This window comes from Carcharodon carcharias, chromosome 15 (genome assembly GCF_017639515.1).
Source record: "Carcharodon carcharias isolate sCarCar2 chromosome 15, sCarCar2.pri, whole genome shotgun sequence".
NCBI lineage: Eukaryota > Metazoa > Chordata > Chondrichthyes > Lamniformes > Lamnidae > Carcharodon > Carcharodon carcharias.
In genome coordinates, this window is record NC_054481.1 from 120,864,378 (window position 1) to 120,876,768 (window position 12,391).

Genomic DNA, 12,391 nt, shown 5'->3' on the forward strand with positions numbered 1-12,391 from the left:
AAAGGTGTTCCTATCTCACAATACAGGATACAAGTAAAAGCTTGTCTTCTGATACATGGGGCAGGATTTTCCCCTTGTCGAGTGGGCGCAGTGGGCGGGACCGGGAACAGCTGCGAAACAGACTTCTGCCCGCAATCGGGCAACGTGGCTCTGCAATAGCCAGGAAAGGTTGAGTGGGGGCAGGGGACTGTTGGGCGCTGAGCCCAAAAGCAACCCAGCTGCCAGTTTTAAAGCAGCCCAGGCAGCCCCTGGAAGGCTGCTACGGAGGATGTCCCCCTGAACCTTAGTGATGGACCAGAGTGCAGCTGGGCACGGCAGGTGGGAGGGCAGGTCAGGTGGGCACTTGGCCCCCTACTTTTCTGATGAGTGCCTTGTCCCTAGGGGTGGGAGGAGGAGGCCACCGCACCTCACCAAGAGGGCATTGGGGGAGGTGGCAGCATTAGTGAGCAGCCATGAGGTGGTGCGGCGCACATGGGTGCAGTATCATAAGTGCTTCAATGACCTGCTGTGCTCAGGAAGGGTGAGTACTGTGTTGCCGTGGGTCAGTGTGCAGATGTGTTAAGGTCTGGCTGTCCACCCCATGGACCTCAGGGGTGCGAGAGTCGGATTGCCAACTGTCATTCACGCCCGTGCTAACCAAGGGGGTGAGCTCTGACTACTTGGGCTGAGTGCCTTGCAGCTCGAGGGCCATGACCTGGAATTGCCCTGTCAGGTGCTCCTCAGCTGGGGTTGGCCAGGCTGCAGTGGCGCTGCAGGTACAGAGTGGACTAATAAATGCTCCTCTGTTGTTTCAGGAGAAGATGGCCCACAACAATATTGAAAGGTTGCAGACCGGCTAGCCTCCTAATCCTCTCAAGATACAAGCAAGATGCGATGGAGCTCAAGAGCCAGCATGCCCCATGTTCAACCAGGTATGGAGAGGTGGGGGTGCCAGATGAAGGTAAGAATGCAGTGCACAGAGGTGAGGCTTTCAGCTTATACAACCATTCTAGTGTAGTTTCTTCATTGATGTGAGCCTCGAACCTGGAGTTCCCATTGATCATTGGAAGACAATGGCACCATGATACACATCTCCATTGTCTCACCAGGGTACCTGGCATGCACAGTGACAGTGTGATGACTGTCCTAATGACATGTCCTTGCTCTCTCTTTTAGGTTTGCCAGCAGATGTTCACTCTCCGGAACCCGAAGGGCCACCCCTGACACTAGAGGACCACTGGGCATCATTTGCACCTATGTCACACCCACTCTCTGAGGCAGGCACCAATGCAGATATAAGCACCTCGGTGGGCATTAGAGCGGTGGTTAGTATCTCGGTGCACATTGGTAAGGGCACTTCAAAATCACTTGAGGTGCAGGCGGATGCAAAAAGTGCCCAGGATACTGGCAGTCGGAGGACTGTCGGAGGACTGTCGGAGGACTGTCGGAGGACTGTCGGAGGACTGTTGGGGACCAGGACGAAGCTCAGTCGAAGATTAATGATGAGCCTCTGGAGTCGTCCATTAGGTGGCAGATGTTGAATGTCCAGCGAGATGTGCGGGAGGATCTGGCGGTGATCCATAAGGGTATGCATGCCATGGTCTCCATTATGGAGGAGTCCATGCGGAGCATCAGCACTGTGTTGACCCTCATGGACGAGCGCAATGCCTCCTATATTGAGGGAGTACTCTCCTGGACAGGCAGCTCCAAGAACAGAATCAGGGGTTCCTGGTGTTGTGCTTAGACCTGCAAGCCCTCACACAGGCACTGACCTCAGGTGGTCAGTGTCAGTGTGGAAGAAGGATGAGGCACCCAGTATCCCAGCTAGGTGCCCATCCATCATTGGTGTGCAGGGAGGTCTAGAGTGACCTCATGTTGGCACACAAGCTGCCTGTTGTCTCTTCAGGCTCCTCTCAGGGCACTCTGGATTACGGCAGCAGCTCCTCTGTCCCTCTGCCAGTGACCATGGCATCTGACGAGGCTGCGGCAACTGGGGAAATGCCAGCCGTGGCAATGGCCGCTTCCGCCAAGGCAGGGCCAGCACAAGCTCCACTGGCCAGAGAACAACCGCCAAGGTCACCAAGGCCAATAAGACACCAGAGTCAGTAGCTGCCTCCAATGCCACTGCCAGCGAGGTTGGGGGTTGGGGGTGGGGAACACCAAGACATACCATTCATAAACGTAAGTTTAAGGCACTGTGAGCACAAGAGGGACTGGTCATGGGTGATCTTCTGTTCTGTAATGTTTTGTTTATGTTTACTGGACTGGGAATTAAGACCAGAGAAGGTGATGTTAATTTTCTTGGATTGTCAAAATGTCCTAATGGCCTGAGTATGATTCAAATTGTATTTTTTTGGTGCAGGGTACGCCAGTATGTAATGCTGGCCACAAATGGCTCTGAACCTTATTGCACAGGCACTGAGTGTTCTTTCGGTTCAAATGAAAGTGTCCTTTCAGACATCCGGGATGGAGGCGGCAGTCCTGGCACATGGTTGAAGCTGATCTTTGGCAGCCTAGCTGAAGGAGTGTTAGATCAAGGCATCCCTGCCTCCCTGGAGGTTACTGAGGTCCTCTCCATGCCCTCAGCATTCTCCCTGCCTTGCTCCTCTTCTGACTCACTACTGGATTCATCCTCTATGGCCTGTGCAGCTGTGTCAAGATCCTCTTCCTCCAGTGGGTCCCCCCTTGCCTGTGCCAGATTGTGGAGAGCGCAGCATGCAACCACTATCAGTGACATCTGCTCTGGAAGGTATTGTAGTGCAACTCATGAATGGTCCAGGCATCAAAGCGCATCTTGAGAAGACCTGTGGTCCTCTCTACCATTGCGTTTGAGGAGGCATGACTCGTATTGTAACACTTCTCTGCCTCTGTTCTTGGGTGGCGGAGAGGCGTAATGAGCCACCTCTTCAACGGATAGCCCTTGTCACCCAGCAGCCATCCACCCAGCTGGGCTGGAGCACTGAAGAGCCTCGGCACCTGGGAGTGTCTGAGGATGTAAGAGTCATGGGAGCTGCCAGGGTACCTTGCACAGACCTACAGAATCTGCATCCTGTGGTAACACACTATCTGAATGTTCATCAAGTGGAATCCTTTCTTGTTGACGAAGGCACCCGGCTGACCTGCTGGAGCCTCGATGGCCACGTGTCCAGTCAATAGCACCCTAGACACGGGAGAACCCAGCAATCACTGCGAAGCCTCTGGCTCGCTCAGCCTGGCCGGCCTCATCCGTATGGTAAAGAATAATGGTCAGTACTCGCCTAAATAGAGCTTCTGTCACCAGCTTGACGTAACTGTGGACAGCTGATTGGGAGACTCCACACAGATCCTCCATTGAGCCCGGAAAGAGCCAGAGGCATAGAGGTTGAGGCCACTGTGACCTTCAGGTTCACTGGCATGGGGTGTCCACCCACACAGTTGGAGCTGATCTCAGGGTCGATCATCTGGCAAATGGAGATCACGCTCTCCCTTGAGAGGCAGAGCCTCCTTTGGCATTGCATCTCAGACATATTGAGATAGCTGCATCGCTGCCTGTAAACCCTAGCAGCTGGATCGTGGTGTCTTCTGTTGCCCCTTCCACCTTGGACTACCTGCTGGCCCTGTGCCCCTTGTGTCTGCGCCTCTCCTCCCACAGGTCCCTCCCCTGGAAGCTGCTTGGGACACCTGGCCTCCTCTCCCTTCTGCCCCTCTCTCCCTCCTCAGAGGAGGTGCCTCCAGCAGAGACTACAATCCCCATTACCAGGGTAAGGGTAAACTGTCTGATACCTGAAAGGGTCCACAAGGTCTGAATCCTCCAGGAGCCTGGCGGACAGCAATGAGTCCTGGAATGAGGCCTGGAAATGCTGAGAATGAAGGCCCAAACAGAGATGAAGCTGCCAAGTACCAATAAGCAACCAGTAACAAACTATCTCCAAAGCCCCTCACCACTCTCACTGGCAATGCTGCTGGCCCTTTTAATCCCACCCTTGGATGAGGTTTGTAAAAATGTGGGCTGGCCGCCAGCCCATGCGAGGAGCTGGAAATCTCACAGGAAAGGAAAAATTGCATGCAATCGGACTCTTAAGGGCCTTCAGTGGCCGCTTAATTAATGGTGGGCACCACTCTGGCACCTGTGTGTGCCCGCCGAGCGAAATATCGCAGTAGTGCACAATGACGTCGGGATGTTCGCCCAACATCATCACGCACTATTTTACTCCCGATTGGGTCGGGTGCACACCCGTCCACGGGATGTAAAACTTTTCCCATGATCCCATTCTCAACTCCTCCCACTCCTCACCCAGCCTCCAACATCTTACTTTCTATTGCAACCTATTCTATTAATACCAATGAAATACTTTTCAAGTATAATCACTGTTGTAATGTAGGAATTAATGCTCCCTACAATCTCATTCTATTCTCCTCACATCAACTCCTTGTCCAACAGTCTTTTCCAGCACCTTAAATTGGTGGAACCTCTAACCTCCCTGAATTTGCCCTCCCTCCTACAACCATGAGGTTTTAAAATAAAAGGTTGAGATAACAATCATTGAGTGCTCATTCATCTCACCTTTTTCTTCACTTTTCTCACTGATTGATGATGTACTTGGGCCTTCGGCCAAGTTTCTCATAATATTAATTTTAAACTTACAAATGAAAGGATTCATATCATCAAAGTTTGTGACATAAAATGAAACCAAGGAAATTAACCTAAGCAGAAAGCAGCAATAAAAGAGGGGAATTAGCAGTAACAATAGGTAATAGTAAATATTATCAATAGGAATTTAGAACAGGAAGTGATAACAAAAGAAAGTGTAGCTGGTAGTGATAGTAATAAAAAAGAGTGGACTGGAAAATGTCCATAAAAGGGTGGACAATTAGAGGGGTGACCACATTTTTATAAGGAATAATCCTCAAATCTTCTGAGAATTTACCAGTTTCTCAGAAGTCTAATATATTGTACTAGTTTGTTTACAAATCCTTCATGACCATTCTGCAACCTCTTCCAAATCTATTTCCCAGTTCTTGCTCTCTAGTCTTCCGACTCTGCTCACTTCTCCATACTACCACTGGTAGAGCCTTCAACTGTAATAACTCTGGAATTCACTGCCTAAATCCTTCTACCTTGCTACATTTTTCCCTAACTTCATAAATCTCCAAGTTTCCCTCTCTGACCTAGCCTTTGGATATTTCTTCTAACTCCTTCATAATACTTATTTTTCCTGTTCTTGTGTGGAGTATCTCAGGATACTCTGGCTATATTAAAGGTACAAATTGTTGAAATCTGATGGTGGAACCAGGATACAGATGTAAGGGTGGACAATCCTGGAAATAACAAGAAGATGATTGTTTAGTGTTATGTCTGTTATTTATTTATTTTTTAAGGACGTTTCATAGTGGTCTATATGTAAAATGCAAATGCCAGGTGGCCAACACTGACAAATCCAATTTAAAAACATTAAGTTGCAAGGTTAGCTTGCATGAATTTTCCAGTAAAATAGATCATAGGGGAATGACATCATGTGTAGTGAATTTTGTCAGCAGTTAAGAAACCCTGCTGCTGGGTCTGAAAGCCGTTGCCAATCCCATGCCAGTGGGCGACAAAACCCTGGGGCAGCATTTTGCCAATGGCAGCCAATTAACAGGCCACCGCCAGGGCTGCTGTCCAATCAGAGGACTGAAGCTTGACAACCTTGACAGGCTGCAGTATGGAGAGGGTGCTTCAATGCCGAAGTGCCCTTGAAGCTGAAGTATGTTCTGTGAGGGAGTCACAATTGGGTGTGGAAGGCACATTCCAGTGGCAGCCTCATAACCAGGGGGACAGCTATTGCCACTGGGGAGCCTTCATGGAGCAGCCGTAAAGGAGGGGCCCCATCCCGGGAACCCGCCAGAGACCAGGGTTAACCTGGTGGGCTCTCCATGTGGCAACAGGCCCTCCCAACCCAAGCAAGATGCTACCAAGTCTGGGAGGTGGCCCTTAATTGGGCATTCCACTGCCTCAATTGGCTGCCTGGTGGGCAGGCTTGCTGGTGAGGTTCCCGTCGGTGGTGATATGCCATGGCAGCAGGAAAACATTGAGCTGCCTTCCCAATGTCTTTCCCGCCATTTTACCTGCCTTCCCACCAACCAACCAGTCACCATAGTACTGGCAAAATGCAGTCCATGGTTGTAAAAGAATTCCAGTACATGTAACTGAGCATTGTTAATACTTCGAAAAATGGTGACTTTAAGATTGCTCAATTGATGTTTTTAAGTTCATATTAAGGAAATTGGCATTTATTTTGCTATAACAAAGGTTTTGAAAAACAATTGAAAATGAGAATGTTACGCGTGAGAGGGATGTCAGGTCAATTGTTTTACCAAAGAGTAATGAATTTATCAAGTTATCAGGAAAGTGAACAATATAAATGTTTGTGACTGGCAAGGGAAGATTGAGGAAAACAATAAGGAGAAGGGTAGATTATTGGACCAATCTGAGAAAAATGGTCCTTCAGTTCTTGTGGACTCACATACCATAACCTTGCAGATGACCATCTGGTCTACTCCCAGGACTAAACCTGTGAGGAAGTCCTCCAACTTGCCTGCATGCAGTTGGCAGCCTTGTGAATGTTACTCTGTTACAGATGTAAACTCTCATAACCCAGAAAGGTGAGGTCAATATAATGATTAACAGGAGCTGTAACGAGTAACATCCACAAGGCTGCCAACTACATGCAGGCAAGTTGGAGGACCTCCTCACAGGTTTACTCCTGGGAGTAGACCAGATGGTCATCTGCAAGTCCAGGCTCGGTGCGGTCCGTGGGGGTGGTTGCTCTGGCCAACTGTCTCTTGTCTGCATCCAGGTCCCAGGAGAAGGAACATAGGATGCTCTTGAGGCTGTCCACAACCTGTGGACACCACAGAGACTGCAGTGTATATTAGACATTGGAAATACTACTTAGCCTTATAGGTTTCCTTTGTTTTATGATTTTGTACCTTATTAGTTGTGCCTCTCTATAAATGGAGCACTTTTGTTTGACTCTGAGGCAAATTGATTTATTTAGAAAAGGCATGCCTAATTTGATCTATCCCACAATGACTTGCACCTGTTTCATTTTCATTTTGCATCACTGTTTTAATATTCAAATGCAAACAACACTTTTTATATTCAAATGACAGATTGCTTCATACAGTTTAAATTTGAAGTTTTAACTCAAGTCAGACAAAAGTAGTTGTGTCATTTGTTTGATATTCAGGATGTTTTTATGCAGAAAAGCAACTGAGGGCCAAAAGTCTGCAGTGACACAGCCTGGGAGAAGGCTGATCTTTCTGTCTCTGCCTGTTCCACTAGCTAAAGGACCCTCTATTTGTATGTTTGGTTTTGTCTCTGGCTCCAACTGAATCTTCTGCACTGCAAATCGCTCCAAGTAAATAACAGTTAGTTTGGTTCAGGGTGACAGAAGTATGACAAGGTCTGTGAGAGTCTCATAGGAGACTTACTGTCACGCTGAAAGAATCTCACCAAACTGTAACTATAGGAAAATTGTTGCTGGCAAACCCAGACTGCACTGCAGCGCTCTGCAGTGTTGAATTTGCATGAGCACAGTGAGAAACTGTTCTAATTACAATATGGTTTTCTATTATTATCTTGACTTTACCTCACAATGCTGGTCAAAATAGTGACAATGGTTAAAGTGACAATGTCATGTTTATAAAATGACTTTTGTGCCATTCTTTCAGGGTTTGTAATCTGTAATGCAATGACATCATCATAAAAAAATAATTTTTTCCACTATACATTTTGCAGTTTTCCCTCTTCCCAGTTTCTTAGTTCCTGTTGAGTTATGCTTGTAGAGGAATTAACTATTCTGCCCCAGCTCAACTAATTAGCTATTCTTCTTGAAAGGTTATCGAGAATGGGGTGTTCAGGTTATAATCAGATCAGCCATGATCTCATTGAATTGTGGAGCAGGCTGGAAGGGCTGAGTGGCCTACTCCTGTTCCTAATTTGTATGTCGGTATGTTTTCTTGTGAGCTTAGGCGGTGAGTTTGGGTAGGTTATTAAAATCATTAGGTTGGGCATCACAACCAAGACCAATTTTGTTCTCACCTGCCACAGTGCAACATTTTACAGCTGTCCACTGAGTGCTGTGAGTTAATGGGGCACTGTCTTCATTGAAAAGACAATAATGTGACGATGCAGTAACCTATGAAGATTTCACTGCGGCACAAAGGTATTAGTGCATCAATTGTGGCTTGATCTCCTTGCGACACAAATGATATAAATTGGCTCAGGCTCCACATTCTTATTTCACAAAGAATACTGCCCCTTTACTGTGTTATACTGCCCCTTTAACATCATAAACATAATCCTGTGAATGCTGGAAATCTGAAATAAAAGCAGAAGATGCCGGTAATGTCCAACAGGTCAGGCAGCATCTATGGAGCGAGAAATAGAGTTAACATTTCAGGTCGATGTTCTTTGGTCAGAACGTTATTGTCATGTTATTCTTCCATTTTAATGTCATGTAAGTCCTTGCAATAAATTGTAAGCTTCAAATTCACTTTCTGCTATATTTGGATATTTATAATACAAAAATGTATTTTGCTTGGTTGTCCCATAATTGTAGCAGGCTTATATTAATGTACATTCCATGTACATAATGGATTCCAGAGAAGCTTAAGCAGCATTGCAATAAAACCTGTCAAATGATTTATGGGAATAACACTTGTGTCAATGTTTTAGAAAACATTTTTGTTTTCCTCTTCTTCCCTCCCTAATCCTCCTCAAAGAATCAAAGAATCATGTTCTTCGTAGTCTGAATTTTTTCTTTCCTAACTGCCCAGACTTCATGTGTGAGTCTAGACTGTGAATGCTAGCAGACTGTGCCCTGTGAGTGTGACACAGTTGCTTCTGAGTCAGATTATGGATTCAATTCCCATTCCAAGATTTAAGCATGTAACCTAAGCCATCATTCCAGAGCAGTACTGGGTGCATTGTCAGTGCCAATGTTTGGATGAAGCATTTTACTGCTTCCCATTCAGACAGACATAGAAGATCCATTCTCTATTCAAAGACAAGCAGGTGAGTTCTCCAAGCGTCCTGGCCAATATTTATCATGACCAACTCGTGCCAGATTAAGATCAGCCTTGAGGTAAGGGTTCCACTTTCCAGCCACAGAATTATATGTTGCCTACAATATTATGAATTGACTAAATGTATGTAAATTACTACTAAATTGCTAGTGCCCTTGTCTATAATTTGGTGAAAATAACTTGGTACCAGTGTTGGGAGAAAACCTTGATAAGCTTGTTTCACAGCATCGTTTAGCTGCTCACAACCTGCAGTAATGATTGGCATAGCAAGGAAAATGTTAACATACCAATTCACAGCAATAAATGTTGACAAACAAGCATGGCCAAAAATCTTGGTAGCAGGATGTAAGACTTGTAGACAGGAAGTGCACTTGTTACGTAGGATTGTAATAGAGAGAAAGTAAACAGGTTTTGTGTGTAATATCTTGCATTATAGCTGGCTTGTGCAATCAGCATTGCTTTCTGTGGGCTTTTCTTTGGAGATGACAGCATGAATGTAAAGTTGTCCGCTATCAATCATCATGTGACCTCAACAACAACTTATACAAAGCCTTATAAAATGTCCCGAGGCACTTCACAGGGGCATTGCAAAATAAAATATGACACTGAGCTACATTGGGGGATATTAGGACAAGTGGCCAAAATATTGGTCAAAGAGGTAGGCTTTAAGGAGAAAAGTAAGGGGAAGAGGTTTAGGGAGGCAACTCCAGAGCTTAGGGCCTAGGTAGCTGAAGGCAAAGTCACCAGTGGTGGAGTGAATAAAATCAGGATGCTCAAGAGGACAGAATTAGAGGAGCCCAGTTTTCTGGGAGGATTGTGAGCCGGAGGAGATTACATAGGGAGAGAGAGGTGAGATCGTGGAGGAATTTGAAAACAAGGATGAGAATTGTAAAAATCGAGGCATGGCTTAACTGGGAGCCAACATAGGTCAGCGAGTGTATGGGTGATGGGTGAAGGAGAATCAGGGCGGAATTTTCCGAGCCAGCAGGCAGCGGGCATGATAGGTGGCAGCGCAGAAAATATGATGAGACCTGCTTCACACAAGGGTGTGTAGGCAGGTCGCGATCTTCTGCTCAGCCCGCCAACAGCTGGCCACGTTTCCTGCTATCAGTCAGCTGGGAGCAAATTGTATTACATTAGCATATAATTAAAAGGCCATCCTGCCAGGATCTTGGAACCCCGCCGTATCCACATTGGCGGGAAAGCACACTGACGTGTTTCACAACAGCACGCAGGTGACGTGCACTTGGCAGCCTTCACTTTGGGGGAACTGAGGTGAGTGAGCAGCAGTGTTCTCCGCAGCTCGCCCATTGTTTACAGGCCTTGGGGCACCGGGGTGCAGGGGAAACATTTACCCAGCCCTGCAGGCTACTGCTGTGGGGTGGGGGTTGTCTGGGGCCAAGTGTGGGCCAGCCTCGGAGGCAACTGCTGAGAGGTGGGGGTTGGGAGGGGGTCAAGTGTTGCCCTGGTGCTGCATCTCGCACACAGGCAATTGAGCTGGGGGGCAGAGTAAGTGAGGGAAGTGGCCGCGCATTAGGGACACCAGTATAAACTGACCATGCCACTGCAACTAAAACAGATCAGGCGCAGCCACAGTGATATGAATGGGGTCAGGCTCCTAGCCTGCCCACCCATGCAAGCAACGCGGAGGCACCAAAGGGCCACCAAGCACTCCATACATTACCCCACCCCTCCCCCCATCACAGACTTCGCTGTGCAGAAGATCCACTTTATTGGACCATGGAGCAGTTGGACTGCACACATTATACAATCTCCTCGCCAATGCTGGTCATGTAGCAGTCACTGCTGGAGGCGCTCATAGCCTCCTGGTTTGGACCAGTGTCCCCCATGTCACAGGCTGACAGCGCAGCCATGCAGCCCACCCGTCTCTAGCCATCCGAGGGGTGACCAGCACTCTCCAGGAAGCATTAAGGGGCGGTCACACAGGGCCAGGAAAGGTGCTACGTACACCCATGATAACCACATCTCTCTCTCTTTCATGCTGTGGGAGGACAATGTCAGGATCATGAATCTAGCTGTATGCCTGATGGCCTACAGACTGTAGGAGATGGAGAAGAGAGCAGCTGAGGCACCTGGCCGCGCAAAGGCAGGAGCAACAAGCTCCAGAAGAAGGGGCAGCAGGGGCTCCCGCACACAGCCTCAGACTGCAGCAGAGCGATGGTATAATGAGGCTCATGCTGCAGTTCACAACTTGGTGGAGCAGACCACCGGGATGCTAAAGATGCGGTTCCAGTGCCTGGACCAGTCTGCTGGAGCCCTACAATACAGTCCGCAGAAGGTGTCATGCATTGACATCGTCTGGTGCGCCCTTTACAACCTGGCGCTGCAACAGGGTGAGGAGCTGGCTGAGGATGAGATGGAGGAGCTGCATGTCTCCTCCGATGAGGAGGATGCTGATGGGGATGAGGGTGAGGGGCTCCTTGGTGAAGGATGAGGCTCTCGCACTGGCTAGACGAGGCAGGCACACTTGGGAGGCCCTCATGGCTGCCATATTTGTGGAGAATGATGACTGCATGCAGTGAGGTGTTCCCGTAGATCCTCACAGCGCAGTTGTGAACGTTTGACTCCAGTCTGGCTTATCGCAGCACCAAAACCCTCTGTGAGAATGCCTCTATCATAGAGATGCAGTGGAGGCCCTAATAGTCGCTTGATCGCAGGAGGATGATGGCAACAGAATATCTGTGCCTGTCTGGCCGAGGGCAGTTCGTTTGCACTCCATGATCAGGGCCATCTCAGAGACGCAGCCATGAAACATCTGATGCTGTGTCCGCCTTCACCACCTCAGCCCTTCAGGAGCTGGTGCACAGCATCACTGATCGTAGATGCTGGTGTGATGGGTGCCAGCCCCACATTAAAGGTGCTGAGAGCACACAGAGGGTATGAGAGAACTCTGTGGCACTTGCCCACTACGTTCTGGCAGCAATGACCAGCATTGCCAAGGTACAGACATCAGTAATATTTCCAGGGAGTGTGAGGCTGGATCATCACTGTGGCCTGAAGGCTGCACGGGGCACAGGGAAGAGGCCCTGGACTGAGACACCTGCCTTTTATCTTGTGCAGAAAGGTTTCACATCTGAGTGACATGAACATGACTCATCAGAACAAGGAGCCACAGGCAGGGTGATGTTCTTAGGAGTCTGTTGACAATAGTGAACAGTATGTCCAGGTGATCAACACTTGTGGCCAGGCTGTGCAACTACTTTTACCTAACTTTCCTAACCCTGCCGCCACATCTAGGTGCTCCCTGGACATCTACAGCAGAGGTGGAGGCAGCCTGCTGACTGTGACGCCCTGTCTGTGATGACTTTGGCGGAAGTCCTCTGGGGGGCCGAGACTCGGAGAG